This window comes from Phaethon lepturus, unplaced genomic scaffold (genome assembly GCF_000687285.1).
Source record: "Phaethon lepturus isolate BGI_N335 unplaced genomic scaffold, ASM68728v1 scaffold4819, whole genome shotgun sequence".
Lineage (NCBI taxonomy): Eukaryota > Metazoa > Chordata > Aves > Phaethontiformes > Phaethontidae > Phaethon > Phaethon lepturus.
This window is the reverse complement of record NW_010564235.1, coordinates 1-18,063: the sequence shown is the minus strand read 5'-3', so window position 1 is coordinate 18,063 and position 18,063 is coordinate 1. Positions and strand designations below refer to the sequence as shown.

Sequence of the window (18,063 nt, the reverse complement as noted above, 5' to 3'; positions counted from 1 at the left end):
GAATGCGAAGATGTGCTAGATTGCAGGCCTTGAATGAGAGAAAAAGGGACTGCCAAGACAAGCCCGTGTGCGTGCCAGCCACCTCCGAGCACGATCACCCACCACCAAAAACATCAAGAGACTTGGACCCCGGGACACCGCGGATCCGTGGTGGTGACTATCCTTGCAACTCTATCCCGAATGCTTGCTTGATTTCTGTCTTTTTATTCCATTCTGTCCTATTGCTACTAGTTCTTTACTTTTGATAATAAAGGCTGTCTTGGGTATACGGCGTTTGACCTCGTTTGTGTCTTAATCTCGCTCTCAGGATCATATCGAAACCTCCCCCGACATTGGATCGGGACATTTAAATTGGCGTCATGGATAGGATCCTTTGAGACGAGAGTGCCGTATTATTTCCCAAATAAGTGAGACCTCTCAGGAAAGTAAGCGGCATGGGTCTGTGTTTGAAACTCACGTGCTGCCTTCCTGAGATGACCGCTTCCCCACCTTAAATAGGATGAGTGACCTTAAAACTGCCCCTTTGGGGAGAGAAATTTTGTTTGAATTTTTGGAAAAATTTAATGCGCGACCCTCTGTACCCGAGATGGACTGGGCTCAGGGAAATTGGTATAATTTGCAGAGTGTTGTTGATCGAACAAGCGCATTGCGAAAGGATGCGAGAGTGAGATCAGGAAGGGGAAAATCGATTACTTGTGCTGTTCTTGGTGCCAGTTTGGCCGCTGCTTGTAGAGGTGAGGGAACGCTGCTGAAACCTTGTTCGGTCCCTTCAGGGCAAGTGGTGAACTTAAAGGTACAGCTTGAAGGAGAGAGAGACCAGGTGAAACATCTGCAGACTGCTCTTAAGGAGCAACTCCTTGCGGGCACTGCCCATGAGGAAATACCCCCAAGATCAGGAACTGGTTACCCTTTTGATGACTTGCAGGCAACGACAGAAAAAGTAGAGAAATTAGAACCGCCCTCGCTGCGACCCTTGGTTAAAACCGAGTATAATTACAATGATGATCAGGATCAGTGCCCCCAAGTCACAACCAAGGAGGTCCCCTATACCGCCACTGAGTTGGCAAAGTTAAAAAAGGATTTTGGTCAAACCCCTGGGGAGTCAGAGACAGAGTATGTGTGAGAGTATCGTTGTCTGGGGGGGATCAGATTTTGCTGAGCGAAAAGGAGATGGAGCAGTATTAGGGACCAGGAGTATTTTTAATTACTGCGAATCACCGTGCCCCTTGGTCTTTAACTCAGCAGGCAGCCTGTTGGGCAGGGGGTTTGAGACCCTTGGAGAGGGGGGATCCCCTCGCAATTATAGGGACTGTCTATCAATTGGTGGAAAGTGCGCAGAAGGCAGCTTGTTTGCAGATGATGTATGATTGAAAATTGGAACCTAGGCAGGAGTCCCCGATGATGATGCTGGTAGACCTTGAACGAATGACTCCCTTCATAAGGGGACTCCCCAATTCCTTTAAAGCCGATCCGTATACAATTACAGGGGAAAATACAAGCAATGCCTCGGGGCGAAGGCGTTGCGACTGCTGTAGAAGGACTTACTCCTGATCGGCACCACTGGCCCCCAGATAGGAAAATGTGGACGTGGGGGGAAGTGGCACAAGAATTGATTAATTTGACCTCGTTTGTGTCTCAATCTCGCTCTCGGGATCATATCAAAACCTCCCCTGATATTGGATCGGGACACTTGCCCACCTAGTTTCATTAGGTTTCAGAAAAGTAAAGGAAATCTCCACACTTGTGTTTAGCACAAAACACATAGATCTCAGTCACAGGAAATTGTTTCTGTAAACTTTCAAAAACATACATCTATACATTTTACATAGCCCTAGGTTTCTACCCGTATCAACACATCTGTATCTACAGCACACATTTGGGGGATTCTTTCCTTTCTCCTGAAATCAATTTGGTTTATATTTATTTTATTTTGGTTTGCTTTGCTTCAGTTTAATGTATACTAAACAGACCTGCTTAGTTAATCTAGATAATTCCTTCATAGGACACAGAGATATACTGCAACTTCGATACAGTAATGTACATCAAGTGTAGGCAGAAATAGACAACCAGTCAGTGCAGAAAAGTTAGACAGAGTTGCAATTTTACCTTCAGCTGCTCAATAACTAAAAAAATACACATACTAAAGTGTATACAATCACAGTCATCAGTGAATGTATGAGATAGAAGCACACCTCAAGATGATTTAATTTGTGGAGCATTTCCTGCTCTATTGCTATGTAGACTTGTGTCCAAAAGAAGGAAGAAGGATCTTCTCTGCTCTTGTGTTATTCCAAAATATGAACACCTAAATACACTGTGTAATTAGAGAAAAAAAAAAGTTAGGATAACAAAAATGGAGAACAAGAAGTTCTTATGAAGCAGACAAGGAGCTATAAAGGGTGGACCATTAGGATCATTTTGAAACACTAAAAGCAATGCAAATCAGTTTGTGTTACATCTTCAGTGAACTCTCCCCACATAGGCTGTTTAAAGTAAATAAATGCAGCTGGTTGGAACGTAATGTTGACAGCTCCATAGCTCTTTAGCCTTTCTTTTCTGTTGTCCAGTCTCAACCTGACTTAGTCAAGATCATTATACCAAGATGACTAAAAGAAAAAGGAGCAATCTCATGGGAGCAAAGCTGTCAGTTTACAAAGATAAGGTTTTTTGTGTTCTTTAGGTTTTCTATTCATGACCTTCTACGTACATTTGCTCGCCTCATGTCCCTCCTTTGCACAAAACCATTGTGTGTTTATATTTGGGAAGAATATAAACAATTCTTATAACTTCAAGTTACATGTAGTTCATTCCTGTTTTCTAAAAATAGAGCATATTTATGAGAAATTTTATCAATATTCTCTTTTATCTATTTTTGTCTTTTTTGTCTATTTATGATATGTTTCTCCCACAGCCATAGTTTATTTTATTGTAGTATTACAGAGAAGTATGCCTAACATGACATCAGGAAATAAATTAAAAAACCCTCTTTCCAAAGTTATATAAGAATCCTTTTTCCAAAAGTATATGAGAATAAAGACTTCAATTTTTAAGAATAATTTAAGAGACAGAAATATAATGTCAATTAAAATGCTTATACCATTACAATGTATTTTAAAGAAATTTTGAGATCAGAAGTTTTGTTCTTTCAGGAGCACTTCCAGTAAGACAAAGATATCATATTACAAATAAGCTCCACATGATGTTATGGATCATTAAGTACACTAATTATTTAAGATTATTCAAAATACATGCCGCAATATGAGCCAGAGCTGGCAGTCAGATTAACAAAAAGTACAGCACAGTGACTGTGTAGATGATGAGTACAGAAGTTCCACTTGCCTTGAAAAAATATTAGTGATTTTTTCTTCATGTACTGGAAATGCCTCTCACACTACGGTTTCTACTACTGAAATCACAGTAGAAACATACTTTAAGACTTCTACAGCTGAATCATGGCTTTGTTTACATAACTGTTCCCTCATGGGCAGATGTTTGCCTATAAATATGTACATTTTCAGGACAGATTCCTTAAACCTTTTGAATAACTCTATGCTTTGAACAGATCCTAGGATATTTTCTATAAAGAGAATAAAAACAAAAATGTAACAATAGCCATAATCACATTTTCTTAACCTGTTATGCATGGCCCTATGTCATACTTGCCAATATAATTGCATTCATTCCAGTGATGCCAGGACTGATTGACAGTGTTGTAAATATGTAAGCAATGAAGAGAAATGCAAATATTGCAGCTAAATTCTTTAGCAGCATTTACTACTTCATAGGAGAGTTCCCCATCTTTATCCTATGTTATTCTGTCTTTAAAATTGCCAGAAAAGTCAAGACATTGCATATTCTACATAACAATGAAGCCATCAATGTCGATCACATTCTCTGAGAATGATATAGCTATCACATAAATTAAAGGGAAAACATCTAATATCCATATTAATATACTTATGTATGCATCTCAGTGTGACCAAGTGCATAAAAAGGTTATATACTGCCATTCCAGTATGTATGCAGCTCTGATCCTCCTTGTCTTACTACTCCTTCTCATAACTCCATTTGACTTATCATCCCAACTTTCTGTCTAAATATATAATTATGTGCTCTCTTGCTGACACTGAGTATGAAATTAGAGAAAATGTGAAGTACTATATTTAATGGCATAAAATGTTGGGTCTTAAATCTGTATTAATTTTTAATTTGTGTGTATCAGGTTCGTCAGTGTATGTTAGACTTACTTAGTTAAGTATATATCTGGGATATCATATATTAACCACTGGTGGAAAGAATGTAATTCAGAAGAGATAACTTTTCAACTTCATTAAATTACTTTTGTGGTTGCAAATGCAAATGAAAGGGACAAGTACACTGTGTCTTTTGCTGCCTAAAGCCACTGGCCATTAAATGGTCTAGATGCTAGGCTTGGGTTAGCTCATGAATAACTACCAAAGCACTTTACTTAAATGGGTGGACTAAATTATTCATTCAGATTTAAAGTGGCCCTAATTCATTTTAGCTTACTTGGTAAATGTGAATGAAGTCTCTGAATGAGAGTTGTCCACAAAATAGAATAAGTAATTTATTTTTGGGATCACACCTTCAGTTGAGTCTGAATTTTCTATGGCATTCCCTCAAAGACAAGGCTGGAATATGTCTCTGCATCTCACTGCTGCTTTTCTTATTTCTTCCAACTAGACATTTGAGGTTTTTTCTTCTGATGTTTTCCTTCTCTCTTGGATGTATAAGTATCGGACATTTGAATGACAGACTTTAAATTTCTGTAATTTGCAAAGCAGTAACAGGTGTAGGCAACCAACTACTAATGGGCTATTTGTCTACTTTTTTTTTCCATGCAACCTCTGAGTTTTTTGTGATGAATCTTCTGCAGGATACTGACATGGTTGTCAAGAGAACACTAAGCTGAATACTCATCTTTAAAATTCCCTTTTTTTCAATAGCAGATTCCCATGTACAATGGGGAATAGGAGTTACAAAAAAGGAAAAAGATCAAATCTTGAGTGTATCAATCATGTTGCTTTGTCATGGTCACAAAATCTCTCTTCTGAGATACAAATAAAGGAGCTCATCAGTTAGTGAGAGCATTTCAACATGACCCAACATAACACAGCCACAAAGATAGAAAATATTAATAAGGCAAAGATTATGAAGAAAGTCAGTCCATTTTCAGCCTTTCTCTTTTGAGTCAAAGAACAGATTGAAACAATACTACCTCATATTACCGGGTTGGCTTGCTTTTTTTTGGATCCTAACAGATTGACCTGTCTCTCCTCTTCTCCTGTTCCTATGTAGAATAGATACGTAGTTCTCCTCAGAAAGGTTCCAGTGTTTGTCCAGTGGTGTTCTTCTACACATTGTGAAGCAGATCCTCAAAATCTTACTTAATTTTTTTTTTTTTCATTTGATCCTCAAAATCTTACTTAATTTTTTTTTTTCATTGTGTAGTTCAGTCAGCAAATTCTAGCATAGATGCATATGCATTTAGCTTCAAAGTTTAGTACAACCTTATTTGTTAACGTGAATTATGAGGTAGAGTCCTTGGATCTCCCATAAAATAAAAAAAAACCAAACAAACAACTGAGTGTTAAGAAACTTTTACAATATAAGCTTCTATTAATATTTTTGCACCTATTCAAACTATATAGTTAGTTTTCTGACTTTCAGCATTTGCAGGTTTATTTGTAAAAGTGATTAATTTGAGTACTGCATGGTTGTGATCATGTGGTCCTTGAATTAATATGACCTACAAAAAAGAAATCGGTTTGTTTAGTCTCTCATCTCAGTTGCCCCCAAAAGCATACAAACGTAGTATAAAGAGGACAGTGGTCAGTTGACTCCATGTTTACCAAATATTGAATGAGAAGTACTTTAATGGATTTAATCTTAGAACAAGCCAAAGTTAGGCTAGATACTAGGAAGAAGTGTAATACAGGGACAGGAGTTCCTTTTCTACTAGTGTATGGGCACAAAATTTCCCTATGATATTTATTACGAAGTATATCTGTAGAATGAAACGTAGCAGTACCGATGTTCTCCCTATCCATCCCACCATACCTGTCTACCACACACAGACACCTCAATCTCCATAAAACCCACGATACGTCTTTTTTGATTACCTATTGCCATCAAATACAATACATATGAGAAATAATAAATAAATCTTATCAATATATGGAATACACGATCCAACATCAGATGCACATTGTTCATCTGTTCTTCAGTGAATTAACGTGGAGAAAAGTTCTGTGTACGTTTTAAAACACTCCTGTTGATCATATCATATTCAGGTGATTGGGATTTAGGCATCCTAAAGTGACTGAAAGATAACTTAAAAGAGGGATAACAGACAAATTAACCTCAAGACCCTTTATTTCTAACCCTTTTCCTAGACAGAAGATGCTTTTTTTTTGGGGGGGGGGGGCGGGGGCAGGGAAGAAAAAAGGAAAGGAAAGGAAAGGAAAGGAAAGGAAAGGAAAGGAAAGGAAAGGAAAGGAAAGGAAAGGAAAGGAAAGGAAAGGAAAGGAAAGGAAAGGAAAGGAAAGGAAAGGAAAGGAAAGGAAAGGAAAGGAAAGGAAAGGAAAGGAAAGGAAAGGAAAGGAAAGGAAAGGAAAGGAAAGGAAAGGAAAGGAAAGGAAAGGAAAGGAAAGGAAAGGAAAGGAAAGGAAAGGAAAGGAAAGGAAAGGAAAGGAAAGGAAAGGAAAGGAAAGGAAAGGAAAGGAAAGGAAAGGAAAGGAAAGGAAAGGAAAGGAAAGGAAAGGAAAGGAAAGGAAAGGAAAGGAAAGGAAAGGAAAGGAAAGGAAAGGAAAGGAAAGGAAAGGAAAGGAAAGGAAAGGAAAGGAAAGGAAAGGAAAGGAAAGGAAAGGAAAGGAAAGGAAAGGAAAGGAAAGGAAAGGAAAGGAAAGGAAAGGAAAAACGGGTTTCACATTCAGTAAATAGGAACAACTGTCTCCATTGTGATTCAAAGCATTTTCAAAAACTATGCATATACATACCATGTGTAAAAGTACGCATCTTTCCATATAAAAAAGCATAAATGAGAGCAGAAATGTTAAGAAGGAAGTGGTATGTGTACCTATAGTTTTTACATTTTGAATGTTTCCGAATAACCCTCGCTGTGACTTGCAGACTACCTACATGCCTGGTCCTAAGCACACTTGTAATTCTTGTCCTTGAGCTGCGCTGGAGATGGTGGCAAGCCCACAACTGCAACTCTTCTCAAATGCTGCCACCTAAAGGCTAAAATGAAATACAACTATAGAGATGTGCTCATAACCAAACCCGGCAAAAAGGAGCAAGTGGGAAATCGTTCACAACTGCGCAGCAGTGGCAAGTAAAATACATTACAGAGTTGTTGCTTGGATATCACGTAGCAAATGCATTTGTGTTTGATCCCTCATGGATAATTACCCAAAAATACTTCGGGGATATAGTTTTGTCAAAGAACAGGCCAACATTAAGCACTGTATCTTCAGTAGTCTTATTACTGAAACATCATTAAATTTATAAATCAATTAAACAAAATTAAAGAGTAAAAGAAAAACTATTTTTATGAGCTAAATGACTCAGAATTATGACACCACTAAAAATCTCCAAACTTGCTTTATAGTTAAAAATATGCTTCCTCTAATTGGAACATGTAATTCTTGCCAACTCCGTAAAAAAAGAATGCACAATATGTTTGAACATTTGTAATTTTGATTATCTCTTAAATATTTGGGAAAACGTAATAAGCAGGATAAAAATGAGGATTTGGCTCTAATCGTTTTTAAGTTGAAGATTTGGTAATTAAAGAACAACAACAAAAAAATCCTGCCTATCACATTTTTTGTTAGAGCTAGATGGGTTTTCCATATAAAATAGTTCTTTAAGAGACAGGATTTAAAACAGTCACTAAAATTAAGTGGATCTTTTCATTATCCTGATAAAAGGTAGTTTATGTCATAGGAAAGGTATTCTATGCCATAGGAAACATAACTAAACTTAATTTACTCTTAAAGTAATTTACATATGCCATCTTTGCAATGCTTTAAACTATCTTGAAAAATCAAATAATAGAATGCTATAATCAACAGATGTAAAATTTTGCAGATTTTAACTATTTAGATGTTAAGTCTATAATCACTAGACTTCATATGAAAGGCATAGGATTGGAAGAAATGAATGGGAAAGAAGCTTGAAATATAGACTCCCTGTACCACTGTAGCCCTCATGGTTTCAGAATAAAAGCAAAGCAAGTTCTACAGATAGAGGCAATATCACATATTATACCAACTAATGAAGTTAGAGAAATAAATATAATTCTGGGCTTTTGCAGTGAAAACTTTTTTCCCCCTGAATTTTGCAAATTGATTTAATACCTTCCCCTACAAAATCTTGATGCACTTAGTGCAGGCAATACATGTTAGACCAATATATTTGACATTCATAGTAGTAGCTTCCCTGTCCCTGACTTGCATCTCTACTTGTCAGTGTCCTTGTATTTCACAGTGTGACACTTGACTATGAGCAAGGCAAAACAAAAACAGAGGGGAAAAAAATAAATTGTTTTGTTTTGTTTTGTTTTTAAAATGTGACCAACAATTACCCAGTTGCACTGGTATTGAAGAGTCTGCCAAATGTGTGTGATTTTACCACTTCAATTGCTATTTTTCTGATGTGTAAAAATTGAGTTTAGGAATAAGAGTATCCAGATTCATTTATTTGTGGGATAAAATGAAATTTTAATTTCACTTTGTACCAAGAAAGGCTGATATAAGATTTCATTGTCTATGATTCTTTATTTCCTTGTTTTGGCTTTGATTTTAGCATGTTATTTTCAGTCAACACTAAAATCAAAACAACAGGCAATGACATAATCAAAAAGTGTCATGCAGCCAATCAATAGAAAAAAAATAGTTTCCTGAAAAGTTATGAAAAACTTTGTTCATTAGCAGAAAATATTAACATTTTATCATATCTAAGGTATACCTGTATTAAATCATTGCAGTGATAACAGCCTCTACAGGACTGCCATTCTGTATATAAGCACCCTGGTGTCCTTCATTTGCCAAGGAATATGTGTTTTGTTTTTATTTCAGTTCCAGTTTTCTCTCCTAGGGCATTATCCAAACTAATTCTCCCCATCAAAAGAAAACAGTAGCTTTAGATGCTGTCTTTTCAGGTAGTTGATGGGGCTGGCCCACAATGCTGTTGACATGACTGATGGCAAAGTAGGTACAGCAGGATACCCAAGGTGTACTCCAGTCCCTGGCAGTTCCTGTCTGGAAAGTCTCTGTACTTCCTTCTGGCCTGTGTGTCTGCTTCCCTCCCCTGTGGGGCTGGGTTGTTGACAGAGGACAAGCTGGACACAGGAACTGCAAGCTGCTCCCAGATTCTAATGGTTTGGACAGAATTGCACAGTAAAAAAAAAAAAAAAAGGACTAATTACTCTGGCAACTTGGGAAAACAATTGGATTTTTTTAAACATCATGCATAGAAATCAGTGTCGCATGCTGTTTCCTAGAACATGGGATTTTTTGGCAATTGAGCCAGAAAAAAAAAAGTTTGGCTATATATGGCACTCATTATTTTTGTTAAAGACATTCTTTTCCATTGTTTTCATTTGGCCAGAATTTCTTTCCAGATTCTTAGTAACAATCAATTAATAATGCTGTGCGGCACAAGACATTTCTACAGTCTGGTGTACGCTGCATAGATCCTCAGTCTAACAGCAATCCAGCTCAGTAAGCTTGCACGATACAGTACAGCTGCCTATGGTGCACATACTTGTGAGTCTAGAAGTAATTAAAGAAATTCTGCCTCTGCAAGGCTATGTAGTTTGGGTGCTTTATGAATGCTACTCTACTGATTCTGATACCAAGGGCATTTAGGAAGAACTATTTGGACATTTCTGCACACCACACAGCAACTAGCATAGGTCACAGAACACAGATTTCAGTATGTGCACTGTATGCGTATATATTTAATGGAAAGAATAAGAGGGCTTAATCTCTTCTTTGGGGAATGTACAATTGAAATAGTTCTGATTTGATTCCTTCTCATGATAACCACTGTGAGATTTCAGGTGTTTCAAGTTCCTAAAGCTAACAGAGAACTATTACTACTACTCTACTACATTGTAGTTGGAGATCTTATCCCATAAGCTTTTTTCTGTAAAACCCTGATTGTTTTGATAATGTACTGTGAAACACTGATAAGCATTCTTGTAGCCTTATTCTGCAACCCTCCTTCTGTATTAGAAGGAATGTTCTTAGCACTAAACATGAGCTTCTGTCTGATTCCTGTAGATATATTTCATATACCTTTTTCAAGTGCCATACAGTACCTTTCTAATTATGTTTTGTGGGAAACATGCTTATATCATCAATTTATTTTTTTCCACTCATTAGCTATTTTCATCACAAAGAAGTAGCAAAAGAAAGCGTAGTTAATTGCATAAGAGGCCGATTCAGGACAAATGCAATGTTTTCTCATCACATCCCATCACACAAGGTTACCATTTCTCCACTTTTTAAATGTCTATCCCTTGCTGCTAACACACAAAATTGAACACTGCCTGTGGCATTTACTGTACCTTCATCTGCTGGATTAAATGTTGTCTCAGCTGCTCTACTCCATCCCTCGGGGACCAAAACCGTTACCATTCAGAACACTCTCAGCAGCAGAAGCAGCAGAACACCAATGTCTCATCCAAACTAACAGCATAAAGGTGATAGCTCACTACGATAGTAGCCTATTCACCTTTTTATTCATTCTTTTTTATGTTTTCCTCATAGTTTATAGTCTTTTTTGGTATCAAGCAGGGACCTGAAGGATTAATCACTCTCTTACAATTTCTGACCACATTTTATTAGAAGTGAGCCAGAACCCAGAACTGCTCCTGGGCAGAGCTGTGTGAAGGGTGGAAATTTTATTTCAGATAGGATTATCAGATGTACAGCCTGAGAAGACAGGGCAATGGCCCAATGATCCAGGAAATGTTTCCAGTTCCTTCAGGTTTCTTTTCATCTTACAATACTACTCTGGAGATTTCGAAGTCTGACTTCGATCAAAGTCAGAATGGAAAGCAACAAATTTCCAAGTTCTCTATTGAGAAAAAAAAATCCTTTAAAGTGTTTTAGTTGAAACTGCTTCTTGTGCAATTTGATGAAAGAATCATTTGGGGAATTGGCTTTGGACATCTTTCAGTTGCCTCCCTGATTTCATTCCCAAGTAATTCTGAGAAAACTGACTGGATCTTATCACAGTTGAGACAGAGAAACACTCCAGGTAGTATAAAATTGTGCTCAAATTTTCAGAGGAGTTTTGCAAAGAGATAGGTGCAGAGGTAAGCTGTAGCACTTTTATAAACCAAATGAAACTCTGCAACTAAATACTCCAAACTGCAGTGATGTTGGGAACAATACTGAAAGTCTGTGGCTTGAATTCCTCTCAAGTTACAGTATTGTGAGAAATCAAACTGCAAAAAGCTACTGACATCTATAACATCACCTTATTTCCCTTGACAATTTTTCAAGAGCAAAGTTTTTATGAAAGCATGCAAACAAAAGCAAGCTACTTGTAAAACCCTAAAATCTGGGTTTTTTTCTTTAAGATGTTTCCTTTTTATTTACCATTCTCAAAGCAATGCATTTATTTACCTCAGTATTTCACATCTTGTCATTAGATGTACTAGAAAGACTGACAGATTTGGTGCCTCATAGCAAGGCCTTGGACACCTTCCAAAATAACCATATCTTTGAAAGATTCTCTGTAACTGTATAAAGACTTAGTTGTGACTTTTAACCATGAAAGCAGGTGTTCTCATTTTTGGAAGATACCTTTAGTATTTGGTGGCAGATGGAAACTTAGTAAGTACTAACTACCATGAAATGAGAGCACGGAGTGATGTTCTTTCTCATTCATACTCCTAGAAACTCTGACATACCATACAGTCCGGACTTACAGTCCCTGGCAACTAAGTTGAGAATGAGAGAGAAGGGAAGGCTAACACAAGCATCATTTTTTAAAGTTAAAGGTGTCTCTGCTTACTCTATCTGCAGTAGGTATTACACAAATACTTTGTTCAAGTATTCACCTATTCCTGAATGATAAGCAGTTCAAAATGAAATACAAAGCAACCAGAAAATTCTGCATATAATTTCAGTGTAACTTGAAACTTTTGAACTTCTTTAAACTTCAATTTTTCAAGCTTTTCAACAGCTTTTCAAAATTTTCATTTGTCTTTTATCTTACTATTTTCAGCCTTAACTTAAAGCAAGAACAAAACCCATGGAGGAAGCTATGCTGATTGTGGAGAACATTGGAAACTTTACAAAGAAACCTATTCTCATTACACTTCAATACTGTATCAGAACCAAAAACCTTGGCATGAGCTTCATAATACCCTGAAAATTTTGTAACTGATGCAAATAATGCATGTGAGCCTTCAGGAACTGAAGCCACCAAAGCATATTGACTAGCTCTTGAGTCTCCCCATATGATTACCTACTGATTCACATCATCCATACATTCTCAGGGGAGTTCAGACGCTGGCACTTCTTGATGGAAAGATTTCAAGCAGATTTGTATTTACGTTCCAGACTTGGAAAATAAATTCTTATAATGTCTTTTTTTTTTTTTTTTTTTTTTTTTGGCTAAGAGATCCACATTGAGGTGTCAGAAGTGTCTGTTGTAGCTTTTTTTCACATGGCCCCAAGAATGGCTAGGCAAGCACTGGTCATACTCTGTGTGTTAAGGTATACCTCAGGCAATGCTGAGGGTCAGTCAAAGGATCCACCTTTTTGAAGGAACAGTCTACAGGTACACCTGATACCCTAAAGAAATGGAGCTAAACAAAGCTTGGACCAGCTTAACAGTGTAGATTTGTGGTTGTTTTGTTTGTTTTGGTTTTTTTTTTTTTAAAGCTGATGCAGTTGAAAGCAAAAGTACGAGTGGCACATCCTTGCAGTCACTCACATTTTTGGACAGGAGTCCTATTATGAACTCTTACAGTCGGTGCACATATGTGATGTCTGCTGTCTACCCTCATGCTCATCTCAACTTCAAAGCATAGTGCTTGCTTACAAGTTCATCAAACCCTTCCCCGGGGATATAGGTACCAAGCAATGAAAGGTGACTGCTTAGATGCCAGTGAATGATCTCTTTAGAAGGGAAACATTTCCAAAGTAGTGAATAAACACTGAAGAGTTTCTTTTGTCTGCTATGCTAGTTTAAGTTAGTAATTATGACAGTTCCCCAAAATGTGTAACCAGTTTCTAAATTTATTATTATTTTAAATATAGCTTATATTTAAACACTGATTAAATATCATTTCCCAATAGTTTTTGTTGTTCTTTTACATCTCTTCCTCAATTTTTAAGTACTTTGTGTGAAGTATACTTGCTGATTTTCCTCTACTTCTGAACACCTAATTTTGCTTTATCTTCTAAGGTTCTGTTGAATTTCTTAAACTATCATCACAAAAAACTCCACCATTACACATCTCACTTATCTGTCCTTTTCTCCTGTAACTTTTTCTCTCCAGTCTCAATATGCTATGTTTCTCAGTTTCCCTCTGACGTTTCACACTTTATTCATTTCTTATTCTCCTCTCCCCTGTTCATTTAATATTGCCTTCTGAAGCCAGTCACCCTCCCTTCTCGTCCATCATTTTTTTCCTCCTGCCAGCTGGAATGTGGCTGTTTGTCACTTGCTCTATTATGGAACTGTTCCCACAGTATTTCATGAAAATAACATCAGAGTCAGTATTCTTCCAGCAGTTTTCATCTTATTTTTCAGATTCCGGATGAGTGGGAAGGGTAACAGCAGGAGGAAAGAGTCTGATTCTAATCAAAAACAACTGTTAACCATAAAATATCTCATGCTCTTTGAAATAAATCCTTTTAAGGACTTTGTGAAAGTCTTTAACCACCATCACTACACGCTCCCTATCACTGATAATCACACCTGTTGATAGTTATATGCCAAAAACCGATAACATAAGAAAGTGAGATCTGGAATTCATAGGCAATTGAGAATGCCAATGTAACAGGCTGATTTACAGCAGGTGCCTTAGTGACTCATGACGGCCACCTGACTGTGCCAAAAATGTATTGAGCATGGTATCTTTTGTGGAAGCATCACTCCTGCTGACAATGATACGAGCTGCCAAAGTGCACCACAAAGGAGTAAATCTAGCAGACTTCAGGTTACAACTTTTTATTGTTTGAAAAAGTTCGGTAACATCGGAGAAGCTTGCTGCTTAAAACTATAGTAAAATACCTGATTTCAAATGGATCACAATTTTGTGTTTTAATACTTCTCAGGGTAGGTTGAAGTCATAAGCATCCTGCAACAGCACCTCTCCCCCTTCCTATAGGGCTTCAGGAAACAAATAGCAGATGGAGCCACACAAAACGAATTTAGTACTTCAAGTGCCAAAGGTGTTGGAGTTGTAAAGATGCATAGAAAGCGTAACCAGCCTGGATGTGGTAACAGCACAGCTGGTTTTAAAGGGGAAAATTTTACAGCCTTCTTTAAGAACTGAACATTGCCTTACCTAATAGGGCTTGAATCTCAGTTGTCCCTAGGCTCTACCACAAGCCATTTGATTAATAGTTAATCATTAACACAGTACATGTTAGGCTCATTTTATAGCTGCCCAAGTAATTCTGATTTAGTGGAGCAGCTCTGGAAATAGAAACATTATTGTTCACGTTAGCTTAAGGACACCAGTGAAACTTAGCCCACAGATCAAGAATAGCAGGTTGTTGTCTGAGATGGCATCAAACATACCTGTTTGTCAAGAGGCAGTAGAAAGGCAGTCCTGGTATTTTGCCTTTTTAAGTATTATCAGCTATGAAGTTGTTGTCAAAGCTGTCTTCAAGAGCCTTTTTTATGTATGAAAGTCAACGTTGTCTCAAAGCAAACTCTTGAGTCATGCTGACTTTAACAGTATAGATCTAGTTATAGGTTCGGAAATATGACCTTGTATGCCAGACTAGTTAGGCTGGGGATTTCTAGGCTGCTTCTGTATAAAGTCCCAAATGTGTTTTGGATAAAAATCAAGTGCAATCCGTTGGAATGTTTATGTTTATATTATTTATATTTATGTTTTTCTATTACAATTCTTATTGTTCAAATTACCAGATAGCTATAGCTCTGAAGTTTGAATTTTAAATTACTTCTGAAAAATACATAAAGCTTCTTTCTGCTTGCAGGTTTTGAATTAACAGTAACTTGAATTAACAAGAACTAACTCCTCTATGTTAGGGTTATCATGCCTGTAATGAGACAAAGTAATTGCTAGAACATAGCAATGTTGACCTCTTTAGTCTTCACTGTAGATGCTGTAGTCAGATTTGGTACCATAGCACTGGATTTTTAATCAAAATCTGTGGTAGGTCTGCATGTACACAGGTATGGAACACACTCAAGAGGTGTGGAACACACTCAAGGGATACGGAATATACTAAAGAGATATGAAACACCCTCGAGAGATATGGACTAATGATAAAAAGTTTTGTAGTGTGAAACTGAGAATATGTATTTGTCCTTAGCAGCTTTTGGCACTAACAATTACCAAATGTGGGTCTGTGTTACAGTTCAATACCTAAGCTTGCTTTTCAAATAAAGCTCATATGAAATAATATTCATATGAAAGGACAATATAAAATTGCCTTCATAAAAGACTAGGAGAAAAAAAACCTAATTTCTGGAGGAGGTCTTGCTTTAAAAATTAAATGAGGTCTCCCCCTCATTTGCAATGTTTATAAATTATTTGTCAAATTGGTTTTGCTATGCAAATGTTGTTTACTCTTTGTCACTGTCACCTTGCAGTTCCTATCATCATAAGTTAAGCACTTAAAATCAAGCTTTGAAGCTTCTAAGCAAATGATAAAGATGTTTTCCACCCTAGAAAATCCAATGCTCCCCACTACTATTTAGTGGTACTAATATATTTGTGGCTTGCTTTCTTTTTCAAACTGTGCTTGAAAAACATTTGGAAGTGCCTCCCATATTTCACCAATCAAAATTATCATGTGTATTATCTTTTTGTATATTTGATCAAAAGCACCATTATACAAATAAAAATAGCAGCCCATCAAGTAAAATTAATTTAGCAACCATCTGCAGCAGAGACTGTGTCAACATGTAAAGATACCGTTAGTCTTTACCAGAAAAATAAAAACAAAACCTCTGAGACAGGTTTTACATTCCTCTTTTCCATTCTTATATAAACATGCTACAAATGGGAACCAGATAACTTATTCCACTGACAAAAGTGGTTTATTACTTCCTGAACTATTTTTACCTGCACAGAGCGAGCACAGAAAAACATGCAAACAAGAATTCTTTGTTCATTGGCAACTTGTATTCACTTGCCACATTTAGGAGAAGAGATATGAGGAGCAGAACAGTGGAGAAACAGACCTGGTACATTTTGATTCTGTGTTTTCTCCTGAAACATGTACCAGCAAAAACCTGATTAGAAAGAAAAAAATCATTCTGCTTAATAGGAGCTAGCAAGGAACATATGGCATGACATAGATTGTACACATTGAGACATCAGTCAACATGGCAAGAAGCTGAAGCAACAACCACAAATTACAACCTTAATTGCTAAAAATAATTAAACAGATTGGCAGACATTTTAAAAATCACACATGGGCATCCAGTAGCCATGGAAAGTGAGTAGGACTTAGTGATGAAAACAGTGCTGCCATTTATCATTTTAAATGTCTTTCCTATTATTTAAAATATCTTTATTTGAGAGTTCTAAACACATCCAAATTACTTTATGCCCAAGGTTGACTGCGATAACCTTATCTAATACATGGAGTATTTTTAACCCTTTCCTTTCTCTCACTGTACCTCTACATACTATATTTGAATTTTAAATCAGCTGCATATTTATGTTTCAACTTTTCCAAAAGTATCATAAATCATATATGTCTATAAACATGAAAAGTATAATAATTTCTAGAGGAAAGAAAAAAGAAGGACTTTTTTAAAAGTAAAGCTAAAATCACCAGCTATTTTCTTTAACTGTCAGGAAATTAAAACCTCAGATGGAAATTCAAAACTTTTTTTTTCCTAGCTGTAGCCTGCTGAAAGCTTATTATTAAGGAAAATGGGCAAAATTCTGACCAAAATTTCTGCTTATATTTTTCATCACAAAGGTGAACGCATTTAAGGAAGAAGGTATTCTGTGCAATTTTTTTTGCTTTGCTTAAGTAACTGACTCATTCTCAGTCATAGCTTGAAGGAATTATGGACAATATTGTGCAGGCTTCCCTGCAAAGACAGTGTGTCATATATGTGCTCAACCTTCAGTAGAGAAACTCTGATAATTTACTAACAAGGAAGATACCTGAGTTTCAGCTTTCCAGTAAACCTTAGAGGTGCTGAATTAAATGTAAATATCTCTATAAGTGGAAAAACAGAGTTGCATGATGACAGCAAAATAGAATGCCTGTCTTGCCTTGCAAAGAAACCCCACCAGATTAGGCTAGTTCATATTCATGACCTCTTTTTCCTCCAACTTTTCATGAATATTCAGTAAACAACTTTTATTGAAAAGAATATTCATGGCTACCAAAATCTCTGTAAACCAGTGTGTGTAAGGAGTATTTGCACTAGTACACTAGCATATTGAAAAGCTTTTTTATTATTTGTACAATAAATTCATTAACTGATTAGGAACATCCAGTTCAATTAGAAATAGAAGAAGGATCCCTCTTTTAGTTGGAAATCTTAGTCCATTCAACCACAGAGAGAGCAACTCTGCTCGAGACGCACAGAAATCATTCTAAAAAATAAATGCCATAAACTAAATACTTGCGAGCACACAACCTAAAACACTTCTATTCAATCAATCCAACGCAATTGAGAACAATTTGACTGAAACCCCTCCAACGTGCTCGCAGAGGATTCGGACGCAGGAAAGGGCTCGGCTCCTTAGAAAAGAGAGGTCGCCCGCTCTGGCCGGCAACCCTGGAGCCACGCACCGCAGGCTGGACGGCAGCGCTACCCGCACGGCCCGCGGCAGGCGCG

At 37.0% G+C, this 18,063-nt stretch overlaps 1 pseudogene; it reads left to right on the top strand.

Annotated features, from left to right (window-relative positions):
- The first annotated feature begins 586 nt into the window (after window positions 1-586).
- Window positions 587-1,702, top strand: LOC104626791 (annotated as a pseudogene).
- Window positions 1,703-18,063: the final 16,361 nt, after the last annotated feature.